This window comes from Boleophthalmus pectinirostris, unplaced genomic scaffold (assembly GCF_026225935.1).
Source record: "Boleophthalmus pectinirostris isolate CB_2022bp ecotype Guang Dong unplaced genomic scaffold, ASM2622593v1 HiC_scaffold_1, whole genome shotgun sequence".
In the NCBI taxonomy this organism is placed as follows: Eukaryota; Metazoa; Chordata; class Actinopteri; order Gobiiformes; family Gobiidae; genus Boleophthalmus; species Boleophthalmus pectinirostris.
The window spans coordinates 18,901,493-18,922,317 of NW_026570970.1; positions in this window are offsets into that span (position 1 = coordinate 18,901,493).

A 20,825-nucleotide genomic window follows, 5' to 3' on the forward strand; every position below is an offset into this window, starting at 1 on the left:
CCTGCAAATTAGGCTGAGCTCTTCTCTCAAAACACTCTGCTCCACCTTGTGATGATATGTGATAATACAGGAAGTGCTCCACTGTGTTTTTAAACTCCACACACCTTCACAAGAATCGTATGGATAATGTCAGCTCTGGAGTTGCCAATCTCTACTAAACCAAAGGTAAAAGGTAGCTGTTCACTTGAAAACTACCACTACATGACATCACAAGGTGGACCAGAGCATTATGAGTTTTGGAGATGTAGACAAACTAATAATAAAGGGATACTCAAGCATGTGTGAATGAAACAAAATACAAATCTAGGTATGTTTTTGAGGAGGCAACAATATTTTAACATGGCTTAAAGCTCACAAGAGTCAGTTTGGTGTAATATAGCACCTTTAACTGTCAAATGAACATCTCCTCCATCTGTCACTGCAAATGGACAAGTGACAACCTAATTTTCAGATCTAAAGCGTTTTTTTTTATTTCTCTGTCTTTTCTTAAGAGTCTTCCTTAATAGATGCTCACCCTGCTACTCGTGTGAATGTTTCATCACATTTTGTTAAAAGTGTGTCAGTTAGTGACAAGGCAAGGATTGTGAAAATACAACAGTGAGAGGAGGAGGAGGGGCTGGTGGAGAAGTGGGCGATGGCTGTCAAACTAAATTTGTGTCAGTGTACTGCGTTTCTATTCAACGCAAAATGAATCCTCCAGCCAGGGTTAACTTCAAGACATCTAGTTCCTGTTTCTGGAGCTTTACCCATGATGCACTGTGTCAAAAAAGAGCAAAAAAAGATTTAAGGAAGTCAAAAATAGGGAAATGTATGTTTAAACAGAACGCACTGATCACATCTCTTGCAATGGGAAAGATACAGTCAGAGCTCAAATTAAACCAGGGATATCTCAGCTCACTTAAAGAGTTTTTAGCATGTGCTTTTATAGTTTAAAAAGGGTACTGTACTTCTGTGGACACTGACCTGCATGTAGAGGACACATAGGTTTTCCTCATTCTCCATAAATACCGAAAGACCATGTCTCCTGTGAAAACTCAGAACCTTCAGAATTCGCTCACTGATTAATGACTGGCTGGTGCTGGAGTTTAGGTAAGATTCAGATCAGAGAGAGGCATTTTAGGTTTAAAAAAATTGTATTTCAGCACTGAAACTGGCAACCCAAAAGGGAGAATGATGCCTCGAGCTCATTCTGCTTTCAGACTGGTTAATCTTGAGAACTAAAACATCAAACAACAACAACTTATCCATCATATCCAATGTTTTTGTAACGACGAATAAATCAGAGTTACAATTGTTATCAGTAAAAACACAGAATGAAAATGTTACTGTCCCTTTAGGTTCTGGGTTGTTCTAATGAAGCTGTTTAGTGCACAAAGCATAGATACTTCACTGATTGAACCAAACAATAAAGAATTTCATTGTTTAAGTTTAATCCAAATCTAAACTCTTCAGAGGATTGACAACTCCTGTAATGAAACATAATGCCCTCCTATGTGGCTTTGATACAGCCCAGTACTAGATTATTACCAAAGTCTTGCCCAGGATAAAATATCCTGTCACTGGGGAGCATCAATATGACTGTGATTACTGCTCTGAAGAAAATCACACTATCCATCATCACAATTTTCTGTCATTATTTGTCCATTTTGTGTGTTAGCTTGGTTTCCTCTTTGCAGCTCCTCCAACAGCACAGTTCCAGCCCCTGTAATCCTGCGATCAGCTTTCGGGTTAGGCACAGCTTACATCATGCACATGCTGATGTTCTTATTTGCCTTTGGGGAGATGGCTGTGGCAGTGGGAGCAAATGGGAGACCACAAACAGGAATTACCACCGGAAGCTCTCTTTTCCTGATGCGTCGAAATAGCAACATTTAAATCATTTACAACCCAGCAGACGATGTCCCCTACAGGCTCATTAAATCTTTATACCAAAGTTCATGTACAATGCTGACGGTCCAGGTTGAACAGCGGAAAAAAAATCTAGTACTCAAGTCAAGTCAAGATTTAGACTTAAAGGTGCATTGTGTTAGCCAAGCTGACACCACTTAGTGCCTCCACTTAATTTAATTTCTCTCTGTGTAGAGAGTCAGAATGTATGTTTTTGTAGGTATAGTATTTTTGAGCAATAAACCACCTGTAATTTAATAAATGTAAAGCGGGGCCATTTAATGTCATACTGTGGAACATTCCGTGCAGAGCAATGACATATCCATAGAAAGAAGCATACAATGGACTCCAAACCAAAAAGTTACATAATGCACCTTTAAGGTTACATTTTATTGTTCCCGTAGGAAATTTGTCTTCTGCATTTAACTCATTCTTAGTCAGGTGTATCTTAGCTGGAGAATTGTACCTGTGGTGTGTGTTTTGGATTGGTGTGGCAGCAAAATGAATGAAGGAAAACCACACGGACGATGTTTGTCTGAAGTGATGTCAGCTGCCAGATGCACTGGAAACATCCTATAACTGTGTGTGTTCAAACAGTGGATCGCAGTTACACAAGGTCAATGCTGAGGTAATTTGCGTTCAGACATTTAATCATTAACATATTGTGGATTTTATGGTTTTATGGTTTTATGATTTTATGATTTTAGCTCACAGAGAGAACCAGTTCATGTGATAATGGACATGCTCCACAAACACAATTTATTTGCACAACAAAAATCTGATCAGTTACCCGATTACTGAAATGTCATATTACATCTGTGAGTAATAAATACAATATTTATTATAAGTATTAAGCAGTAAGTATGTTAAAATCCATTATGTTTTATCTTTGAAATGCAAGAGTTACTCTAAAAATCCACTGATTAAATAATGTGGTTCTCTAATTTGTAGTAGTTTGCAGGTACAAAACAACTTGTGTGACCTCAACAAATTGAAAGACTCTTGATTTCTTTTAAATGTATCTTTGTTTTCATCGACATAGAACCTTGAGCTTTCTCCTGTATGAAGAACTGAAGAATTATATATTTTTTTTAAAGCTGGTGGAGGTTAGAAATCTCTACACTTGCATTTTTTTATCTGAATCAACAATGTTCTCAATGACAGACTATTTTCTGTTTTGATTTGATGAAAATGCTGAGTTTGAGATGTTTTGAAGTAAGAACATTATTCCAACATGATAAAAAATCAAAAAATTTGTCAACATTTGATGGTGCAATTCCTCCCCTGCATTTTATGTTATTTATATTAATGTCTAACCATTATTTCTACAATCCAAATGCAATTAAGACACACAGTAAAGTAACCCATATAACTGTTATATATAAATCTCATTCTAGGTCCAAAACTACAGACTTATACTGAAAGTTTGGAAGCATACGTCCTCTCCTCCTCTCAGTGCCCATCTCTGCTGCAGCGTGCTATTTGATAAGACTGTTTAACATTCAGGAGGGCAGCCTGGCTCTCGAGTGCTCCCAGTATTATGCTTTTAACTGGTTTCCCCAGAGGAACCAGGCAAGGAGGCAGGACGAGGAAAAGGGAAGCTGTAACACAAGCATCTTTCTGGAGAGAGAGAGATTTCACAGGACTAAAGCTTCTTATTGAATTCCTGTCATGATTATGTGGATAATAACGTCCACCATGCAGCCCCCAGGACACATTTGACGGTTCACAGAGCTGCTCCCTCCTGAGTTCAGTTGGTGCAGTCATCGTTTGAGAGGAAGTGGGCACTTACTGTATTACACATCACCATTTAGTTGGCTTAAGGCACCTTTTCAAATGAGCTTTTCAGTTGACCTCATTTACAGCCCAAAATGAGTGGTGTTGCTAATAAACCTCAGAGCTGCCTATACCTTCTATTTCTACTCATGACTTTTTATTTTTCAGTGTAACTAATGCCCTGCGATTGGTCAGTGTAAGGAGAAAACATTTGACGGTGATGAAATAAGCCCACATGCTTTAATGGTCCATATTCCGCTATTTTCTGATCTGTTATAATGTTGTTCCCTCATTAAAAACATACAAACATAACACACAAACCCTGCATGTTTAGGCTGAGTTCTTCTCTCAAACAGAAAACACTCTGTTCCACCTTGTGATGTCATGTCGTAATACAGTAAGTGCCCCACTGTGTTTTTAAAGGTGGTATACACTGTGAATATGCAGGGATTGTGTGTTAAACATGCGTGGATGCAACAAAACACAACTCCAGGCAGGTTTGAAATGAGAAAACAACATTATAACACCAGATAAAAAACATAATATAGGCCCTTTAAAGAAGACAAATACAGTTTTTTTTATTTTTGAGTATAACCCACTCATACTATTGTCACCAAACAGCGGCTTTCTTTTGTTTAAAGTACACTGCATCAAACATTCAAGGACATTTGCAATTCTCTGTTAGTCCTGAGTCTATACGAGTCCTGATGAGGCTGTGATTGCACTCAGATCTGAGCATCCTCTCACTCTTTCCTCCATCTCCTCCAGCTCGGCTTGTTCACACTGCATCAGCAAAATGAATATTTATCAGGAACATGGAAAACAATTCCGTCACAAACGTACGATTTGTCCTGCTTTGGGAAACAGCTCTGTCATTTCAACACTGTGACGAGGACTGTGGACTCTGCAGCCCTTTGGATACATTTTCAGTCGAGTGGTGAATTAAAATGGCCGACTGAGTGGATTATAATGACTGTCGTCTATAATCTGCAGAGACTAATTAAAGTGGTTTACAAAAGTCACATTCACGCGGATTATTAGGTGAGGAAGAAGAGAGATGCAGGTGTGACAGTGCAAATGCTCCAAGAAATGTGAGGGAACAGATTTTATGATTGCTGTTTTTCTAAAGTGATTATGTCGTACTCCCAGATGAGCTGCAAAAGATAGTTTTTCATATTGATTACATTGCACTTTGCCACAAAATATCCAACTTGTAAATGTAAAAATGTAGGAATTGATCATTTCTGTTACTGACTGAGATCTCACTGTGCATTTAACAATATTTATTTTAACTCTCCCCATCTGTATTAGATTATATTGGTCTATAGAGTGCTGTGATGCCATCTGAAATCCAGTAATTAAAGAAAACATGAACCCTCGTTAAAGTAATGCTTAATATGGAAAATATCTAGTAGGCAATTGTAGCAGTTGTAGTAGCCACAGCAGTAAAAATCTTCAGTTAAAGCTGTTAAAGGTCCTATACCGGATTTTCCCCGTGCTTGATTAAAATTGCTGTCTAATTAGAAGGCATTTTATTGTCCAATAATTAGAAAGGTTATATTATCATGCTTGCTGTTAATTTTGCCATCAAACTCCACCCTGGTCTCTGAAAGATGTGAATAGTGCTTTTAAAATCATTCTTGTGACTAATTACACTTGGAATACTGAAAATGAGGTACAGCGCCTTGTTTGCATAGTATCAGTCAAAACCTTGGACGCACATTTTCATTTATTTGTTTGTCTATGTTTCGGGGTTTACACATTGTAGATAGCAGCATACTCCAAAAATGTTAAATACCTCTAAATATGTTACTACTTTCCATATGCAATTAGAATGCTCATGTGTAATGTTACCTCTTCTCAAATATACCCCAAGTTGTGTTTTGTTTCATTCACACATCCTTTATTATTAGTTTTTCTACATCTTCAAAGCTCAAAATGCTCTGTTCCACCTTGTGATGTCAAGAAGTGGTAGTTTTTAAGTTGCCTTTTACATTTTGTTCAGTAGAGGTTGGCAAATCCAGGTCTGAAATCATTTTATTGAAGGTGTATGAAGTTTAAAAACACAGTGGAGCACTTCCTGTATTACCACATGACATCATAACAGTGGAACAAAGTGTTTTTTCGAGGACTCATTTCTTCTGCTTAAATAGGGCTGGGGGATTGTGGGGTAATATCATGTTCAGGATAAAAAATGAAGTCAAAAGGAGATAGTTTGAGGCTGCAATATGATAAAAAAAAAAAAAAAGGGAGTCTAAAAGATTTTTGAGGTGACTGTGGAAGCTTGTCAGAGATGTTGGTCATCAAAAAAAAAAAAAAAAGTTTGTGTTGGTTAACTTCACACAGATTTAACACCAACATGTTTACAGAGAACATGTTATTAATATGTTATAAATTATAAATAAAAATAAAATGAACAAAATCTAAATGCTAAGATGTTCATTTACCTCCAAATAGAGAGAAAATCACAAAAAATATAAATATTGCAATACACTTTTTTCTTCGGGTCCCAGGAGGATATAGGAGCTTTAACTTGCTATCTTGTACTTTTTGTTTATGCATTTATTTATTTTGCACATGTATAACATCTAACAAATATGTAACATGTAAACACATAACTTCACATCCTCTTCCTCCTCCACGTGAGAAAACAGAGCTTGTTAAAAAGGCCCTGATCATGCCTTTCATTAGCCTGTTCCATGTGTCTAGTTCGCTCGCTCCTCTTGCTTGTTGGGTTTCCAGCCGGAGGTGCGTTTGATTATAGCTTCAGTGTCTCCCTGATTACAGCCTCTTGTCTCTGTGAGTGCTGTTGTCTCCCTCCCCATCAGCTGCTGTGACCTTGGCAGAGAGAGGGAGTTGAGGAGAGACACAAATCCAACAAAGTCTTATCAGTGTGTGAGAAAAACAGAGATGTCCTCAGGGTGGGGAAAAACTCTGTATTTAAAGGTCCTATCTTACACAGAATTGACTCTAATGAGCTTTTAGACATGTTATAATGCTGTTACCTCCTCAAAAACATACCTGGAGTTGTGTTTTGTTTCATCTACACATGTTTGAAAACTCCTGCATTATTAGTTTGTCTACATCTCCAAGTTCAAAATGCTCCGTGAAGCAATAGTTTTGTGTGTTCATGTGTGAATGAAACAAAACACAACTCCAGGTATGTTTTTGATGAAGGAACAACATTATAACATCAGAAAATAGACTAATTGTATTTACTGTGAATAAAAGTGTGGCCATCACCAGGAAATTCTACCACAAAAAAAAAAAAAAAGTAACCTGCTTTTTTAGTGCAATATAAATAAGCGCTAAGACCTTGTTACTGATTAACTATGATATAAGCCTTTGTTACTGTAGTATAAACCTACAGTTATAAATCTACAGTTAAATTTCTATAGTTTCCTTTGTAATCCCTCATGAAAAACAAGGCAAACGTTTCTTAATGAGACAGCCTTTTAGAGTGGCCATTAACACTCTGGTTTTAAATGATTTGTTTTTGAACAAAAGAAACTTTACACAAGTACGATTAGTAAATTTGACCGTCTACCCTTCAACTTCAAAAGTACTTCAAAGTTGAAAATTGTTTGTCTGTATTAATTATCTTATTGTAGTGTTACTGAAGTAAAAGTGCAGATACCGTAGCAAAAAACACACAAGTAAAAATATCACATGAAAAAATCTACTCAAGTAAAAGTATTAAAGTACAGCTTAAAAAGTAAAAAGTAAAAGTATTGTTATTTATTGCTTATAGTTTTGTTTGCTCAAACTATGAACATGTTAAAATCTAATCACTCAGCTTACAGATACCTATTCTCAAATGTAGTGAAGTAAAAAGTACTCACTTTTGTACTTGTGCATGCACTCTGTAACTGTTCTTGCCCTCTTCTTGTTTCGTGGTGATCTTATTGCTTTGCCTGGGATGTTCCACAGTACGGCATTAAACAAATATATCTTGTTTTTATTCTTTTACAGGTGTTTCTGTTTCTCAAAACTACTGCAAAACATGTGTTCTTACTACTATCTAATTAGAAGGCATTTTATTGTCCAATAATTAGAAAGTTTATATTATCATGCTAGCTGTTGTTAGTTTAACCATCAAACTCGACCCTGGTCTCTGAAAGATGTGAATAGTGCTTTTAAAATCACTCTTGTGAATAATTACACTCGGAATGCACCAGGAAAGACTATGAAAATCAAGTAAAGCACCTGTCTTGTTTGCATACTGTTAGTCAAAGCCTTGGACACACATTTTCATTTTATTTGTTTCCTGCTTTACACATTGTAGATAGCAGCATACTCCAAAAATGTTAAATAACTCTGAATATGTTACTACTTTCCATATTCAGTTACAAAGCTGCCTACATCTCCAAAGCTCAAAATGCTCTGTTCCACCTTGAGATGTCATGAAGCGGTAGATTTCAATTTACTTTTATTTTTATCCTTAGTTCAGTAGAGATGACAATTGCAGATCTGAAGCTATCCAAATGATTCTAGGGAAGGTGTATGGGGTTTAAAAATGCAGTAGAGCACTTAATGTATTACCACATGACATCACAAAGTGGAACAGAATGTTATCTGTTTGAGAGAACAACTCAGCCTAAGTATGCAGGGTTTGTGTGTTAAACAAAACACAACTCCAAGTATGTTTTTGATGAGCAAACTTTATTTTACAGTATGGCCTTAAACAAATATATATTTTCTTTTTATTCATTTACAAGTGTTTCTATTTCTCAAAACTGCTGCAAAACATGAATTCTTACTTTGAGTGGGCCCACTGTTCCACAGATCTGACCTGTAACTTGGCCGGCTTGTCTCCATAGAGATTAGTTAAATGAAATGCCATACTGTGGAACAGACATATCAGACTCCGGCTCGGGACCAAATTTGGCCCTTGATACAATTATATTTGGCCTGCAAGATCATATCAAATATGTATTAGAGCTGGCCTGCCGGCTACAGATAGGCTACAGAGACATTATTTATTTAATATTTTGTTATTATTTTATATTATGCTTGTTCTGGACTCAGTGTTTTAGAAAACTATTATTAAACATTTATGTTAATAAGAAAAGGTTTAACATTGCATATCTCGAAAAAGAGTAAACATGTAGGTGTTGTTAAAATTTGTCAATAAATATTTCGTTTGGCCCACAATTTAGTCCCAGTTTTTAATTTTGACCCTCTATAAATTGGAGTTTTACACCCCTGCTGTACAGTAGAACATTCAGGAAAAAAACAACATGGAGACCAGCAGGTAATGGACCCTCTACCATAAATGTTTCACAGTGCACCTTTAAGTAAAGTACAGATACTATTTCATTTTTCACAGTAGTACAGTACATCACTACTTTTACTTCATTACATTCCAGCACTGATCATGAATAGCCTCATAATAATACACATGTGAGGAGAATGTGTGGGTAGTCCTTGAACAAAGTATTTGGCAGTGTCACGGAGCGTATCCAGCTGATTTGGGACCACTGCTGCCTCTCTACTGCCTCTCTCACCAATTGCACTCAAACTTATGATTCTCAGCACAAATCCATCTCAGCAAGGACAATATGGGGCCTGTGTATTACATCGACAAACCTGTATTACAGTGGGCGGCCATGTGAGGAGAAAATTAATGTGTGCCCGGTGGAATATATTGTCAGATCTTGCCACCCGTTCATCCAGAAAAACCACCGGGATGAGTCACTGCACGCTTGACGTTATCTGATGTTGTATTTTATTCAAACAGCAGCCACTAATAATGTACAAGGAAATATATTATACAAGCACAACGCAAGACAATGAGCTGCCAGTTCGTGTGGAGGAAAGCTTTTTGGATTAGATGTAAGAACAAAGATGCTACTTTTTCTCTGCGTATTGATTTTTGTGAGCAGTTCGCAAAACTGCTTTCTGAAAAATAGAACTTTAAGAAGCTGTTTTGTGTTTCACACAGTTGAACACTTTAGTCCATCCATCCTCTGCCGCGCTATCCAAGGCTGAGTCACAGGGCTAAATGTCTAATACCCAAACCTCCTTTTGCATCCACACTTCCTAGATCCTTTCAGTGCACAGGAGCAGTGGCTCTACTCCAAGCTCATTCAAAGGGATTTTGGCTTCAGTGAGTTCATCATTCTGTCTCTGCTCGTCTAGGCTTAGTTCAGCATTTTCAAGTGTTCATGTGTGTCTCATGAACACTTGAAGACATCACATTTGAGAGCTTGAAGAATTAGAATTTTCTGTGAGTTTCAAGCACCCTTAAATGAATCCATCTTAGAGATACTTCTGCTGTAAGGTTGAAATTCACCCAGCAGCAGGTCAACCAATCATAGAGCAGCACTGAGGTTTGTGTGGAAGCCAAATGTGAAGCTCCCAAGCTAATCAAAACAAACATGGCCAACAGATGTACTTAAACCTCTTTAAACAAAAATAAGGACAGTTTGTTTATGAAAAATGTGCAGAAGCATTGTGGACATATCTATGTTTTTTCTCTCAACTGGATTTGACTAAAGTTACATTTTTCGGCTTGTCCACTTCAAATTTAGCCTGATTCATCAGCTGGTTTCATTTCATGGAAACTGTCTGACCTCGGAGCATTAGGATTTGTTCGATCGATGGTAGGCGGGTACTTTTTTTATTTAACCAATCGCTGCTATTTGGTCGTGACATATGTATTGCACTGCTAACGGGGCTAACTGGTATATTAAGCTTTTCTCAAATCCTGTAGGGGAAAATAACATCTTTCACCTTGATAAAATTAATCAAATATTCTTTTTGATGCGGCTTTAAATCCTTGATCTCGGGAATCACAGAATATATGGCTCTTTGCTGATTGGCTGGTGCCCGGACTCGCACTTCTGGGGTTCTTGCAAACCGTCAAGTGTATTCTGATTCCTGACCTAGTCGCTGGAGAGAAATGAAATTGAGGGGAGGCACTAGGTGGTGCCAGCCTGACTACTTCAAATTATCAATCAAATTAAAATATTAGTCATAATGTTCTGTGTTTTCCCAATCACCTTCAGCAAGAGTCGTTCTAGTCTGATGTGTACAACTGGATTAAGAGTGCTGCACTTTTCATTCTGGTAAACCAGGTTACATGAGCACAGGTGAGAGAGCAGGAGTAGTCTTCCATCCAAGTACTAACCAGGCCCAGCCCTGTTATTTTGACGATGACGAGATCAGGCAGTGACAAGCACAGATGATACCGTAAGATTACAATCTGTTAATAATGTGTGTATGTATGCTGCTTTATAAAGTCATCTTTTATTATTGTCAGCTCATTCTCAAGACAACGCTTCGCTACGCTCACTTCTCAGCTAAATTTAGAGTCTATTAGTACTTTTATTTACTTGATCACTGCTTTTTATATCTGTGATTACGAAATGCGATCACTTGGATTTATTATGCCATGATTGAAAAGAAAATCTGCAACTCTGAGAAACAACTTTTGAACTCTGGAAAGTGTAACTTTTTGGCCGTGATACATAAGCTAAGGCAGCTATTATTATTTTTCTCTCAAAGGAGGGTAACTCGTGAGTTGTTTTATAAGTTTTTCTTTCAATTTGTTTGAATCCTTTTTGTTTTTCTTCTCACTGAATGCCATAACAACTAACACACAATCATACCACTACACAGACACACACCCACACCCACACATCCACCCGCACATAACATGTTTGAATATACAAGAAAGGATCGTGCTAATACCAACCCCTATCTCTGATTTTCCACTAAAACCTGTCCACAATACTGTAAACACAAAGCACATTGACAAAGGGTGTGGTACAAAATTTTGGGCCCTGAATACAAATCATCTTGGTCGGTCCATACATGTTCTTTATATGAAAACTGATGCCCCCGTGAATGAGTTACAGAAAAACTTGATGAATGCTCTTCCTCCAAGCTGCATGAAAGTGTCAGTTTGGCAGTTTATGCAGTATTTGAGCCTGGACAATAAAGCTATGAAAGTGCCCTTAAAGTGAAATGTGTTGGATTTAGGATTGATACAGTGACAGGCAGAGGTGAGAGAAGGACACAAAAGATGGCGTTGGCGGTTCAGGCCCATGGGGAGGCCCTTGTGAAGGAAGTCTCTCTCTCCCGCTGTAAATGGGAGACATTTATCACGCCTTGGTTGCAGATGGTCATAAGTTATCAAACGTTCCCCTTCTTCTCCTTTTTTCATCTGTCATATCTACACGACTGGCTCCATCACTCACTGTCACCTGCCACATGTAACTGCCACTGCCTCCTGCCAGGCCTCGCCCAGGCGTTTTTACACCTCCATATTATAACCTCAGCGGGCTCACAAGTCTGCTTTTAGGTGTATGCTTTTAACAAGGGCGTTGCTGTTGGTTTATTCATTTTATCACAAAGGTCACATTAAAGGTGCATTGTGTAACTTTTCTAGTGGGGGTCTGCCACCTGCTGTTCTCCATGGAGATGTTATTGTTTTGTCTGAGATGTTTCACAATATGTATTAAACTTTTCTATCATTATGGGGACCGAACCAGGTTAATTTACTGGTCAGATCTGTGGAGAGGCGACCCAGCACCATTCAGAATGCCTGTTTTTGTAAATATTTTTGTGCTGTAAAACCAACTCATAATTCAATAAATGTAAGGTAGATCTGTTTAATGTCATGCTGTGGAACATTTGAAGCACAGCAATGAAATATCCATGGAAACAAGAAGGTGACGAACTCTACAGCGAAAAGTTCCACAGTGCACATTTCAGATTAATACAGAAATAAGTCTATCATGACAAATTACAAATTTTTAAGTTAATAATATTGAGACAATATGCCACAATGATCTCAAAGCAGGATCATCCCAAAACATATTCACAATAAACAATATACAATACAAATACAAAAATATACAATTAATATACAATACAAATACAAAAAAAAAAGGTATCTCTCTCTTTCATCTAAGTTATGAATTCAACCTTCAACAGCCCAAATCTTACTCTAGTACAGAGAAAACCCAAAAAAGTGAGGGTGTTCTACATTTATCTCTATTGATGGAATGTTTATCAGTTACCATGGTGATACAATGTACACATCCGCAAACACTCACAAAACTTTTTAAGACAGTCTGAGCTTGTGACTGTAATTGTAAGTTAATGTTTTGAGCAACACAAATGAGCTCACCTGTTTTAGTTCCCACTGAAACAGCTTTTTCAGATTCAGTCCAGCCTGAGTAACACAACATCTGACGGAGTAGTGCTTACAGTTAGCATCACATCCCCAGCTGTAAAGTATCATACTATTATATTTTAGTTTGGTCATTTATAGAACAAATCACTTTGTAATTCATTTGCTTTGTTATTATTATTATTATTTATTTATTTTTTAACTCATTGGTGCAAGTGTTGATAAAAAGTCATGTGATTTTCAGAGCACCGTCATGTGGTTATATTACTGGTTAGTACAGAGTGTGTTTGTATATCACAAACACACAAGTTTATGTCATCGTTGATCTGTGACATTTTGAGGACATTTCACCATTCAAAGGATCTAATATTTAGTTTTGTATTGTTGCTATTGTAAAAGAATCAATAACTCATGAGTATGGGACATTTGAGAATATAGCTGAGTTGGTAGAGCCTGATCTTTAAGCCATGTTATAATGTTACTTCCTCAAAAACAGACCCGGTCTTATGTTTTGTCTCATGCACATGTTTGAGTAAATCTTTATTATTAGTCTGTCTACATCTCCAAAGCTCAAAATTATCAGTTCCACCTTGTGACGTCATGTAGTGCTAGTTTTCAAGTTAACAGCTTCCTTTTACCTTTAGTCCAGTCGAGATTGGCAATTCCAGAGCGCAAATCATCCAGATGATTCTTGTGAAGGTGTATGGAGTTTAAAAACACAGTGGAGCACTTCCTGTATTACCATAGAACATCACAAGGAACAGGGTTTGTGTGTTAAACATGTGTGAATGAAACAAAACACAACTCCAGGTCTGTTTGTGATGAGGAAACATTACAGAACAGCTCAGGAAATACAGCAATATAGGCTCGTTAATATTCTTTCTTGCAGTATTTGTAGTATTTGCAGTATACGCCACCAATGCCTCAAACTGACTGGACAGTGAACACATCTTCTCTAACAAATGTGTGGTAATGCATGATGGGACTGTATTACCACATGTAAAAGCAATAAAAGAACCACTTGTTTTCCACACTCAGACTTCTCATTTTCACATGGGCCCCACATGGCACCATCCCTCTTCTGTCTCTCAGTCTGTCACCTCCTCCCCTCTGCTCATATCACTGTTGTTTTGTCCCCATGCTCTGGTCCCATCATCCCATACATCACAGCTCTCTCTCCGCTGGACATTTGCCACTTTCTACTTCCCACATCTGCCCCCTGAACCACCTCCGGGGCCTGAAAAGAAAAAAAAGAAAAATAAAATAGAAGTAGCATACCAGTGTTCCTCTTGAGACAGGAAGTCACAGAGGAAGAGACTGTGCAGTTGTTTCAAATGGAAAATCCAAGAAGTGTCACATAAGCCTGAAAAATGTAAATACAACATTGAATATTCTTGTCACTTTTTTACCACATCAGCAGTAGAAGTACAGCTAATATACTCACTTATTTATTGAGATAAGAACAAAATAAAAATTAAAGAATTAGTAAAAGTACATGGTGCAAAAAATTATATAAGAGCAAGATTACCTGCTTACTAAATCCATACCACTTATTAAATGTAACAATGAAAAGCTTTTGTGTGACCAAAGATAAAAGCTGTTTCATGTTACCCAAAGTAACATATAACCATTGTGTCCATGCATGGGACACGCTTAGGCTTACCTATCAGTATTCATGTTTTTTTGGACATAGGACCTCATTTCCTAGTTAGCCAGAGTGTTGGAGATGTGTGGAGACACTTTTTAAAATATTTCATCCAGTCCTTGTATTTGCAGAGGTCGCTGGTTCTAGACTAGTGCATGTCAATGGCCATAGTTATCCTGCCACTAAAAACAGTCTTACCCACTCCACAAAGCACCAGAAGCAAATCTAGCAAGTCAGACTGTAGATGTAAATGTCTGTGTTGATGAAATAATTTGAAGTAAAACCAACCTTGCATTTTGTAGGATTTATGTCTGAGCAGCAGCAGCGAGTTGTATTTTCTGATAGAAAGCTTGGCAGCGGTGGACTGATATCACCTAGCACCTGCAAAGTAAAATTCCCCTTCTGCTGAGAAAATAGTCCTTCAACATGCGACAATTTATGCAATGTAAGGTTAGTTTTATTTCAAACTTCAAACATTATTCTATCGACACAGACATTTACATCAACAGTCTGGTGTAATAATAGATTTGCCTTGGGTGCTTTGTGGAGTGGATAATACTGTTTTTAGTGGAAGGATAACTATGGCCATTGACATCATGGATCTATTAAAATAACTTAATAGGTTATCGCTGCCTGTAGCTCCCTCCAGTTGACATAATGACCACTCACTGGAACTTCAGTAGAAAAAATCCCCTGGGCTGAAAAAGAATTTTTCTCATAGAGCACAATGTAGTCACAAACAGCTCGTGTTCGGCTGACAGGGACCTATGACTTTCAAAAATGCCACAAAGATTTTGTGGCGATTTTTAGATCATAAACTTTTTCTCATGTGCCACTTAGCTCGGCCCATTGACTTGAATGGGCTGCCATTTTGAAACCCCAGGGCTTGATTGACATGCACTAACCTAGCAACAGTGACCTCTGCAAATACAAGGACTGGATGGAATATTTAAAAAAGTGTCTCCACACGTCTCCAACACTCTGGCTCACTAGGAAATGAGGTTTTATGTCCAAAATTCCAGACTGTCCCTTTAAAATGTAATAATGTCAGACTCCCAGATCTAAAAGGTAATTTCACAAATACTGAACCTGATCATTTCTATTAGTGACTAGACCCAAGAACTCACTGTATTACAACAAAAATTTGCCTCTTTAATTATATACATTTTAGCTGCCCTGTCTGTATTTATTATTAGCCTATTGACTGTTGTATAAAGGTGACCTAATTTTAAGTGTATTTGTTTATGTTAGTCGTGTAATGCTAGTACTTTAGTGAGTTCTTGTGATACTTTCCTCTGCATTTGAAAACTAAGCAAAGTTTCTGCTGATTTGCATCCTTTCTACAGGAAGCTTCCTATCTCTTCTTATGAAACCTACTGGGTCGATTGCATCTATGAGAGGCCAGTTTAATATTACCTAATGTGTCACGCAATATTCTTCTCCAGCTCAGATGATTTCTTTACAGACATGCAAATCAGCCCTGGATTGACTTGTCCGTCTCACTGGGGTCAGTAAAGCCGATACTCTGTCCGTAAGGTCTTGTTTTCCAATCCTGTATAATGCTTACCCAGAGATTTTCTGTGCTGCCACTGACTGCAGGAGCATGAGAAGCAGGGGCAGGGAGGGGAAGAGTCTTGGGGGAACGCTCATTTCATCCACTTTCTCTTTCAAGTGTCTGAACTCTGCCGAATCCCACGACTCTCACTGTTTTTATTAGGTTAACGCAAAGGAAGCTAGCACAGTGCAGTATTCTAGTCTCATGTGTCTGTCTCTACCCAGCATACATCAACCTCAGAGGAAGCCCTGGGGATCCTTTGAGCTGTGCGTCTGATCGATGCTAGCGTGCTAAACTGGAGGAGCTATACTGAAATGTTAAGGGACGCCTCTGAACAGCATTTAACCAAAGCCTGGAGCTCCTCATTTACACAGCTCCACCTTTACAGTTCGTGCCTCCTGTGATATGAGGAGAGAGTGAGATCAAAGTGCCAGCAAATGTCTTTGTTCTAATGATTCTGCAAACACCTCAACTATTCTCTGAGCAGTTCAACTTCATGAGCAATTATTTATAGGTCCCATTGCAAAAGGTTTAATTCTGTCAATGCACCCTTCCTGGTCAACTGAGGGACTGACATAACACTGGCATCTTAAAGGGCCCATATTAAGCTATGTCTATGTTATAATGATTTTTCACTCATCACAAACATACCTGGAGTTGTGTTTTGTTTCATTCACACACATCCTAAGACCTGGTGTTCACATATGTGTACATACACGTCCAACACATTTTGGGTTGTTCAGGCACTTGATAAATAGTTTTTGCAGATCATTATTTAATTATGATTTTATTGTGTTCCATCAAAATGATTAAAACATAAAATTGCAGTTTTATATATCATATGTGGACTTTTTTTTTTTTTGAGAAACTACATCATATAAAAATATAATTATTTGTTTTTGCCCTTGTCAGGTCCATCTCAGCCAAAATGACAAAGAGAAATCAATAAAACATGCCATGCAAGAGTTCGGGTCCTTGGAGGTATTGCATAAATCCTGTATATTTATGCAGTTTTTCTCTCATACAGAAAACACTCTATTCCACCTTGTGATGTCATGTGGTAATACAGGAAGTGCTTATGGCAAGCTGTTTTAATATTTAAACACTAAATTGGATATGTATTGCAGATATCTCTAACTTAGTTTTGCCGAGACAAAAAGAAAGTTTGGGATATCAGCAAAGTCATTCTTTCTATCTGTAATTGCCATTTTAGATTTCCACAATGACATTCTTCCCAGGGTAAATGATGTCACCTTTGCCGTTCATTTGTATGGGTTTCATAATTACGGCTATCCACAATTCAGTTATGAATATCCACATTGTAAGTTACAGATATCTGCAACTGAATTAGAGATATCTACAGTTCCAGTCTGAGATATCTACAATTTGATTTTGACTAGAAATAACTGAAGTTCAAGATATCTTTATTTCACTTCAGTTGAAGATATCTACATGCTCCATTTCAGATAGCTTAAATTAAGTTTTGACTCTGCAAAATGACATTGTAGATATCTCTAACTAGAATTACAACTAGTCATAATTTAGTTGTAGATATCTCTTATCAAGTTTTAGATATATTGTAATGAATTTTGATTAGAGATATCTGAAATTGGAGATATCCGTAAATTTGATTGTGCCTAGTTAAAACATAATTACAGACATCCTGAATTGGAGTTTTGACTAGGTGAAATGACATTGCAGATATCTGTATGCAAATGATCCCACTTTAGGTGGAAGCTGAGCATTTCCACATGGCACCTGTAGCTGTTAACGGAAAGTTAATTTATCAGTAAGATCGCCAAAATGCATCTTAGGGTATTTTTGTTAATGGACTCTACTGAAACGTTTGTTGAAAATTATATGAACAACAAAAACTAATTTTAACACTTGTTAAGCTTTAGAGACAAATGGCTTTTTGGATGTATTGTGCACTGCTAATAACTTGAGACAACATGGTGCTTTCTGTGTCACGATGTCATAATGACATATGAGATATGTTTAACTTTCAATCTGCCTAGTCAGATATCTATACTTATGATGTGTGACAAGTTGAATATCATTTCCAATGACGTAATTGCAGATATCTGTAATTCCATTTTGCCTAGTCAAATCCTTTCATCTAGTCAAAATATGCCTAGTCTTCCGACTAGGCATAATTTTGTTGTTGATATCTAGAACCTTAATTGCTGATAGTCAGACTTAGCGTTTAAATGTTAAAACGGCTTGCCATAAATTGCTCCACTGTGTTTTTAAACTCAGTACACCTTCTCTAGAATAATTTGGATCATTTCAGTCACTTCAAACACTATATTTGAAGTTTAGATCTTAAAATCTGCCTGAAATATTTTTACTTTTTACTTTAAAGTACATTTTTTAAAAGGATTCTTTAATACTTTTACTTTACTTTACTGTTACATAAATATTTTTGCTCTGGTATATGTGCTTTTACTTAACTGACAAAATTTTGTATTTATTCCGCCACTGCAAAAAACACAGAAAACATGCATCGAAAAACGATGAGATCAGAAACATTTTCAATTTTACAGTGTAGTTATATTGCAAATGGCTTTTACACAATAATGCTTTTCTGAACTAGTGTAGCTCCTGCTCTTATGTCCTGGGCTTTTGAGTCTGTTTACGTTTAAAAGGCGGTCATGTTAGAGCCCCCTCACTGCTCTTTCTTCAGCTCACACACAGACCACTCTGCTGCCCATTTAAGTCTAACCTCCGTCCTTATGTCCCCTCCAAAAACACAGAGCATGAATCATTTACACTACTAAGAATATAACAATGTCAGGTACTAGGGTGGTAGTGACCACTTTATGCCCCTTCTAACATCCACAGACCTGACTCAGAATTGGCCTGGTGGTAGACACATCACCTTGGATGGATTGTCTGAGCTGCTGCACTGTGTGGCATAAAACATGTCTATCTCTTATCTGACTCACCAGCCTGACTCCAGATAACCTACAAATGCAACGTGATGTTTCTTTAGTTTCTGTACTTCATGGAGGAGGTAAATTAATTTCTTTGTTTATGTTGGGTAGACTTTTATGTTTGTTTGGGCTATTTGACAGCAGAGATACCCAGAAGTAAGCAGGATGTTAGCCTAGTTCAAATTATTTCTTTGTAGATGCTATGAGAAAGTAAATAGAAAGAGCTTGTGCCACTGCCAAACAGGACCTTTGAAAATCATACATAAAATCAGTTTGAAAAGGTTAGTGCTTAATTATACCTAATCTAAAACAAACATCTTATTAACATTAACAGTAAAACTAATCTACTAAAGATCCTAAATGATCCACAAAAGTTCAAAACAAACAGTGAGAAACAACATCTGGCAGTTTAAAGCTTCCTCGTGTCCATTGCTTTTGTCTTTCCCTGCTGGCTCTTTTCAGACCAGATCTAATTTATGACCGCGATCTTCTCTGTGGAGCTAAAGTGGTCCAGCCGAGCATGAGATAGCTGTATAAATGTTATCTAGCGTTGTGGTGACCTTTTAGAAGCTTTGTGCCAAGTCTACACCAAATGTACAAAGCAGTGAATGGGCTGTGATGACCAGTGCACCCCCCTCTACTCTAACTAGTTGTCACAGTTGGATGAGTACGCAGAAAGACTTCCTTATTTACTGTCTCTAATGGTACCCTCGGGGCCAACCACGGGAAGCCCAAGGGATGTCGGGAATAAACAGCTCAGTCATGCCGATTCACAGCTTTTTGGGGTTTGGGGGGGAGTATCTTCAAATGTCAGTACTTTTTTACACCAAAGACTGAAATTAAATCAGGATGAAGTAGATTTGCCCGAGGATCTGAAGTTGAAAAAGTGTGGAGCCACTTCTTTAGTCAGGAATGCAAAAGGATTAATATTTTAAGGCTCTAGACTGCAGCTAAAGGGGGTTGAATAATGCAAAACCATATGGCAAGTACAAATTGTTTTATGCTTGTATATATTTTTTTTTATCTTTCAAGACAGCATCCAAAAGACATAGGATTAATTAGGAGGAGGATTAATGCATTTCAGTGTTGTTCAGGACCAAAAGTAATTGTGCTATGATTCTATTGCCTCTCTTGCTCCTTTCTAAGACGTAGATAAACTTTATTGATCTACAAGGGAAATTATTTGGACACAGTGGCTCACATATCATGATATATTATAATAACAACAAGCAAAAATATAAAAGGTAATACTTTCGAAATATGTAGCAAAAATTGCAAAAGACTGGTGTCAAATAAGGCATAATTATATAATTATATAATTATATAATATGTACAGGTAAAAGTAAAATAGAGAAATAGAGAAATACAAATATATCTTAGCTATATACAAGAGGTCATATGGGGAAAAACAGGACAGGACAAGCTACTTCTAACTTCTTTCATGTTTAGCATTTGCTACCTTTTCACCAGTTTTTAAAGGTGCACTATGGTAAACGGTAAATTTAACTTTAAAAAAAAATATTTAAATCTATGTCAAATAGTCAGTACAGGTGGCTATGCAATTAAAAATAATAGAAAACCAAACTGTGAGTGAGATTGCCTCTCTATAGATCTGGCCTGTAACTTGGTCACTTGCTTGTCTCCATGGAGATTGATAGGTTTAATACCATATCATGCATGGAACATCCCAGGCAAAAACAAATAAATAATAATAAAAAAATAAATAAATAAACAAAAGTGGATGAAATATACAAAAAAAGTTTACTTGCTGAACTGATTTGCCCCCAGTCTCCACAGTCAGACAATGAGTCACTTGGCTAAGACAATGCATCAATACTTATGAGCAATAATAGTGTGTGTGCTAATCATCTGTGCAGGATTTCC